We start from the raw sequence: 7,959 nt of genomic DNA on the forward strand, positions 1-7,959 counted from the left end.
CATGTTCCCCTGACTGCTCTCCTTTAATCTGAAGAACATCCTCGTGTGGTGGATATGAATATTCCCTTTTCACAGACCAGGACACTAAGGATCAGAGCAGTATAGGAACTTCCTCAGTGTCAGACAGCCAGGTAAGGATGAGTCAGACTCTGAGGCTGTGGTGCTCATTTCCTCTCTCTCCCATCATTCACCAGAGATGCTTATAAAATAAGCTCTTAAAAGGTGACCAAGTTCATGAAACTTGACTCCAATCCCAGGATGTGGTCCTGATTGCCTCTTACTAGGACATTTTACAAACACCTGCACCCTAGATTTGACTTATTGACATGATCCATTTCAAGACACCAGATCTTCATGCTGTGAGCAAGGGGCACCAGTTTCTTTCTTTCTTTCTTTCTTTCTTTCTTTCTTTCTTTCTTTCTTTCTTTCTTTCTTCTTCTTCTTTTTTTTTAACCATTCACAGAGTTTTATTCAGGGTAACTTCCTGACAGGGAGCATTGGGCAGACAGACAATCCAGGTGGTACCCAGCCATTCTCTGCCCCATCCAGACCTTAATCCCCAGCTTTTATGGAGCAGGGGGCATAGTGGTCTGTGCACCCAGTCATCTCTACCAGTTACCAAAAGTGAAGGCCTTCTGTGTGCCACCTTAGGAAGATCAGAACAAGCCTTCCCTCATTCTGATCAGGACGTACGTTAACCTCCACAGGGCCAAGGAGATACGATATTGAAATTCACTATGAATTACTTACAGTGAACGATCAGATAAGGAGAAGGTAAGAACTCAGATCCCTAACGGCAATTGGTTTGCCCATTGTCAACAATTTTCCTTGGACTGCTAGCACCAGGACAAAGCCCACAGCATGGCTGCCATAACATCCATCCTTGGCAGGTGACAGACTGGACTCCACAGCAAAGCCAAAGGCAGTTGAACAACTAGAAGAGAGAAACCACAGAGGGGGGTGGGGGATGTAGGATAGAGCTAACTCAGAATTTAAATTTGAATCTGGTCTCTTACACACCTATCACTTCTGTTTGTGGGGGAGGGGTGGTGCTTACATACAAGTATGATAAGGGGCTAATCTGATCCTCTGGGGAATGAGCATTTAATCCACATAATCTGATGATTATTGTAATTAATATCGGAAGTATTTCTCAATCTTTTATCAAGTTCCTTTGCAATGTAAATAAATATTGTCCCCAGGCTGCTATCTTCTGGAGGCACGGAGGAAGGCTGGTTGTGTCTAGACTAACTTTCTCAGCTCTCCCCACTGGAGGACAGGAACTGGTTCAAGTGGGCAGTTAGATTCCTACCCAGCAACAAACTGGGCATCAGTTTCTTGGAGGACAATAGGACAGAAGTAGGTGACCTATCAGCAAGGGAGAGAGGGGTCTTTGGTCCCATGCCATGCAGGATGGCTTTAACACTAGATGTCTGATCCAGTGATAAAGCAAGATGTGGCCTTGGGTCAGCACTGCCCCTTGGGTAAGTTGAAGTCTACCCGAGACAAAGATGACTAAAGGCAGATTGTCTCATAGTGACACATGTCGTATGCTCTCTGTGGCTCACAAGGATGATGGCAGAAGGCCAGGTGGGGCCAGGAGGGGCCAGTCCACATAGCCTGGACTGTGGTCCAGCCTTGCCCCAGAGCATCTGTGTCATCTGAGCAGCCTCCTCACTTATAAACTAGTGGCTGGACCCTAGTCAGAGAGCTAACGAACAGGAACACACAGGACTACCCAGCATAGTGGCTCACACTAGTCTAGTCACTCATGAGTCGTTCCTCACTCCTTCCCTTCTCTCGTCTCTCTCCTCCTTGTGCTCCACCTCGGCCTGCACTTGCTTGTGTCTTTTGCAATTCCCTGCTGCCCATCCGCATCACTGCCAGCTGGTTAAGCATGAGGCCCTGTGGCTAAGCATAGGGGCAAAAGATCTACCCTGACTCAGAACATCCAGGTAGAAAAGGACCTTAGAGGACATCAGAATAGCACTGCGCCTCAATTCCTCACAGACATCTGTTCCAAGTAGTTACACACAAATGCTTCCTATGTCAAGTGAGCCTGGTCCATCATTGGGAATTATAGATTGCCAGAAAGATCTTCCTCGTATTGTATCAGAATTTGTCTTCCGGAATCTTCTCCACGTTTAGACATTATTCTCCCGTCGGGGGTCAGGAAGGTTAAGTTAAAACTTTCCTATACAGAACTTCAGAGATTCGAAGATGACTATCTGGGGTACCTGAGTGTCTCAGTTGGTTAAGCATCTGCCTTCGGCTCAGGTCATGATCTCAGGGTCCTAGGGTTGAGCCCCATGTCCAACTCACTGCTCAGTGGGGACTCTGCTTCTGCTCCTCTCCTCCTTTCAAATAAATTCTCTCCCCTTTTCTCTTTCAAATAAATAAATTAGATCTTTAAAAAAAAAGATGAAGATGACTTTCTTTGACCTTGGCCTCTTCTCTCTTCTGGAGTAGATCACTCCATTCCCACAGAGCAGGCGTTCAATTCTCCCCACCACCAGGGACAGCCCTGGAGTGCACTATAGCTTCTTTCTTCCCTTAAGGTGCTGCATCCAGGACCCTGCACACTACTCAGGTGGGAGTAACCTAGTGTGCTACACAGCTGGGCGGTTATTTTCCAAGCGAGGATGGGGCTGACACCAGCAAAGGAGGTCACTCCTCAATAAGCCCACTGTAGTTACCTTCCTGCTGAGGCTGGCTACAGGAGGGCTGGTGGGAACTCTCTTTGGGCTTCCTTCATCAATGATATCTTTTATTTTGTTTACCTTTATTGGTTCTCTTCCCTACAAAATGATGGCCCTGTGCTTATTTCTTTTAAGTACAAAGTCAGAATCAATGAGCATGAGATTAGGAAGCCTTTGCCAGGAGGGTTCCCTTCCTCTGCTGGCACCTTCTCGTTCCCCTTGCATGCTCAGTCTCTACACCCAGACTAGTGGCTGTCAGCATCACAAAGGCCTGGACCCTGTACTTTATAATACAAGACACATGTTTGACACTGTGACACTGAATCTCCAGGGATACCCAGCAGACTTCACAAGCTAATTTGAAGAGTCACAGGGAAAATCATTTTTTGAAACACCCAGACAGTTAAGTACTCAGTTTCCTTCCTCTTGGACAACACATGTCTTTAAAGATTGTTTTATTTCTTATGGAAAATTAAATGCAGAGTATTGGTTTGGCCTTAGGCTTCCAAGTCAGGTTGAACATGCAACTTCATGTTTGGGCCTTCAGTATTCAGAGCTCTTTGATGTAGCAGCTCAGTATTCTCACACAGTTTTGTTTGCCAAAGCAAACACCTGCCTAATATCCAAATACAATTAAAAATTTCATGGGTGTTTAGCCTTTCTAAAATCCTGGAAAGAGTGAATTTGGTTGGACCGCTTTCTTCAAAAAGATAGTGAATCCAGTTGTGATAAAAGATACACCTTTTACAAGTTACATGGAGTACTACTGGAGAATGAGAAGAGTCTTTAAGATTTTCATTTCCATAATTCTCAGCTTTTATTTTTTTAAACTTTGGATCAGTGACAAGTTTCCTCCTTGACCAAGTTATTGTTGCTTAAAACCATTTATCCAGAGCACTGAGGATAACAGTGTTTGGAACCTGTCATTTGCTTATGATGTGGGAATTTGGACACAGAGGTGCATGTGAGGGTCACAGGGCATATGTAATGTTAATGTCAATTAATCCCAAGCTGATAAAAAAAAATTCTTCTGAAGTAGATCTTTTAATTTACAACAAAGCCATAAGCTTTGACTCTGGTGCCTGAGGTCAAGGAAATCTGGTTAGAGAGAACAATATAATTAGTTAAGGTGAGTTCATCCTGGACTACTGTGGGCCCTTGATCCAATATGACTGATGTCCTCAGAAGAAGAAGAGACACAGGGAGAAATCCATGTGGAGACAGAGGCAGAGACTGGATGCTACCACGGCCAGCCAAGGATTTTCAGGAGCTAGAAGAGGGGAGGAAGAATTTTCACTTACAGCTTTCAGAGAAAGCATGGGCGTGCTGGCACCTTGATTTCAGACTTTCTCATCTTTAGGTTTCTGTTGGTTTAAGCCACCCAATTGGTGGTACTTTGTTACATCAACCCTAGCAAATTCATACAGCTACCAAAAGGGGAGATACGGAATCCATATGGCGGTTATTCTTGGTCTACTTCATGTACAGGAGGGCAGTCTTTTCTGACTGGCTTTTCAGAAATCTTCCCTACCCTCACAGCTATAATGTCTCTGTTTCTAGTCATGGAGCCCAAACTCTTCCCTCCTTGGCCTGCCCCACTCCTACACTTAGTCATCTCTCTGGCTAAAGAGAGGCTAGGGGTGCCCAGTGGCTCTAGACCAACATAGATGACAAATACATCAGAAGACTTCCTGAGCCATGCCCTCCAATGTACCATGCAGGTCCCCACCCAGACCGCAGAGCTCAGAAAGCTCTCCTTCTTCATTTGTGCCCAAACCAGTCCTGATGATAAATTTGAATTTCATTTTAAGAGAAGAATTTCCAGTGTAGTGTGGAGTGTGGACCATCTTGATATGTATAGTCCATACTTGTCAAAGTATCTAATCCCATAGAATGAAGTTGTGATTAAAAAGGCACAATAATGTTTGGGGGAGGCAGCATATCTTATCAGAAAGTGTTGACTGAAACCACAAAAGACTTGAGAGTAAGAAAAATAAAAACCATAGGCTCAGTTGACTTTTTTTTGAAGAACTTACATAATTTAGTATCAACAGTGAGAAAGAGTCATACTCATTTTCATTTATGAGTAAATGAAGATGGTTCAGGGAAACCATTCATCTAACTATTTCATAAAGGTAGATTTTGAAAACTAAAAAGGTTTATTCCAACTTTTATTCTCCAGCATTTCCCAAAGTTTATTCACAACATTTTCAAAACTTCTATTTTTCACTCTGCTGTTTGGTATTCTTGCTAATTTTGCAATCTTGAATTCACTGAATTCTCCATTATAAAAAAATTCTACAAATTTATAGATCTATTGTGATGACTTTATTGCAAAATTATTGAGAGAGGCTTTTGCAAAATACACTATCTTTATGTGAGGTCACATACCTAACCCTATACAGTAAGTGTTCATTAAGTGTTTATTGATTAACTGGAATAAAAACTAGAAATCCAGAGAGCTTGAACACAAGGCAACCAGTTGAAGAGCCTGTACTAAATGTGAGACTTCTAATTTCCAGCTAGTGTTCTCTCCACAATAGCACATTGATCTTGCTTTTAGATACCTTTTGGTATTAAAAAAGAATCTGAAATGGCCAAATATATGCAACTTAGAAAGATTTTGAGGTGAAGGTCTTTATAGAAACATATTTATGAAGGTAAAAGCAGAAGTGTAAACAGACATTTCCCAGGATGCTGAAGCTATGGCGATGAGGCTGAGGCTACAAGTCATCCTTCATTACCATGTTTTTCTTCCTGGGTAGTAATAGAGCTGTTCACTTTTAGTTGGGAACATGGCCATCCAGAATGCAGACCACGCTTGCAACTGTTCTTTTAGCTAAATGTTGCCCCATGATTAAATCTGGCCAATGAGATCAACTAGGAAATATCAGCTTCTGAGATGCTTTTGTAAAAGACAGCTTGTGACAGATGGTGACTACAATCATGATGAACATGGCGTAATGTATAGGCTTGTCGAAACACTATGTTGTATACCTGAAACTAATATAACATTATGTGTCAGCCATACTTCAGTAATAAATAAATAAAAATTCACACATGAAACAAATCTGTCAAAAAAAAGAAAGGAAGAAGGAAAAACACAGCTGGTGCAATGCCTTTTGCCCCTTTCTTTGTCCTTTCTTGTTTCCCCTCCCTGCAACATTCTGATGCTCTCACCTCCACTGTGGACCATGAAGTTGAAGGCGAGGGATGCCTAACCCCTTGTCCAAAGGGGACAAGTTCGTGATGGCTTCATGGCATAGAGCTGTCCTACAGGTCCTTCGATGGTGCCTTTAGGTTTTTTTTATGAGAAAGTAACCGCCTATTTAAACTTTTGGAACCATGTTACCTTGACGCCTATCACTTAGAAAATTTCAAATGACTCAGCTACTCATTTATCATGTCAATACCAATTGAGCAGCTCAATCTGAATGGCCAATTTGAGAAAAAAATTCAAATCAGGTATCAGAATAATTCATTATAAGACTTGGGCAATAGAATCAAATTCCACTGGGTTTTGAAGTTATAGGAATGATTCACTGATCTCCAAATTAGGGATATGAAAGTCAGTACCCAGCTTTGGTGCCAAAAGGAGCTCAGTGAGCATTGTATGGCACAATGGAACATGTACTGGACTAGAAAAGAATCTGTACTTTCTCTCAGATGGGCTATAACTCACCCAGTTACTTTAGGCTTGTCAGTTAATGGGTCTCAATTTCCTTATGCATAAATAGAAAGGAATGAACCAAATCTCTAAGGATCCTATAAATGCCATAATTTTTGGACTCAGTGATTTGCTAGTGGTAGATCTAGTCTTTTATGTCACATACATATAAAGAGCCTCGTAACGCTTATTATGTTTTAGACCTATCAGCATAGCATAAGTATATAAAAATATTTCCCTCTTTCTCTTGAAGGTAGAGAAAAGGTAGAGCCAAGCTGGTTTGTGCAAGGTGTACGGTTCCTGGATCAACAGCTACTTATGTCCTCTTCATTTCCTTGGTTTATCATCTTCACTGATTAAGAGAAAAAATTATCAAGCATATTAGCAATATAATTACTTCCTCCAGAAACTCTGTTTTTTTTTTTTTTTTTTTAAGAAAGACAAATTCAAGCTGAAGGCTACGAAAGATCTGTGGCCATCTGGTTGAAACAAGACACGATAGCAAGTGATCCAAGTATTTTGTTTATATTTGAGATTCCCTCAAGATCAGGTCTCAGAGTTTGGGTTTCTTTGATTCAGGAACAGAAGGAACAGAGATGCCAACGTCATAGTTTTCATAGGATTGAAAGTAAATTAGGTGACCAGCAAGCTGAATTCACTTACCCAGAATAAGCAAGAGAGGAACACAGTGTGAAGTATATAATTGAGATTTTTTAAAAAATTTAATTTTACCTCTTTTCTTCATATTAATGGGTAAAATAATTCATTCTTTAGAGAAAAGAATTACTTTGTTCCAAAAGCTGAAATTAACAAGTGTGAAAATGAACAAAAGCCACCCACCTTGAAGAAGCAAAGGCTATTTATTCAGCACTTGCTGTAGCAAGGGAGTCAGCCATCATCACTTGCCTTTTGGCGGAGACTCAAAGGCAGGAAGGGTGGGAAGCCTTCTTGGGGAAGAAAGGAATGACTTCAGGTGTGTGCTGATGGAAGCCGTGGGCGGGGAAGCTAGAGGCAGCTACCTAGAAGGAGGGCTTCCATGTTGTTGCTTAGGGGTGCATAGCTGGCTTTTCCTGGCTCCTCCTAAATTGGAGGCATTAGGAAAGCTGTCAATTACTCATCTGTCCTGGCCATTTTTGTTTGATTGCTACAGGCTGTAATTTGGCTTCCTGGACTGATGCATATTCTGTCTCTCCCAAACTAGTCATTTGTTAGAAAAAGCCTTAGCTACTGTATGCAAAGAAACTAAACCAACGTTGGTTGGGGAGACAGAACAACGTGATGGGGTTGTGGTCACAGAAAAGAACATATGGTATCATGTTGGGGGGTGTGATCTTCAGATCTCCTCAAAAAAAAGCATCAGGAAAAATATAGATCTCAGAGCAGAGAGAATTTTCATGGAAGCAACTTTCTTCTAGTGTCTCCTAGACTTTAGATCACTGAGATTGTAATAATGCAATCAGCAATCGAATTTTCCTGTTTCACTGAAGAAAAACAACTCTAGCAACGTGAAGGAAGAAGTCTGGGAGGGATCTTTATTCCAGAAAATTCTCTCCCTTTTTTCCCTTCAAATATTACTTCTTTTTTTTCCCCTTC

The sequence above is a fragment of the Canis lupus genome, chromosome 1, assembly GCF_011100685.1.
Source record: "Canis lupus familiaris isolate Mischka breed German Shepherd chromosome 1, alternate assembly UU_Cfam_GSD_1.0, whole genome shotgun sequence".
Classification (NCBI taxonomy): Eukaryota; Metazoa; Chordata; class Mammalia; order Carnivora; family Canidae; genus Canis; species Canis lupus.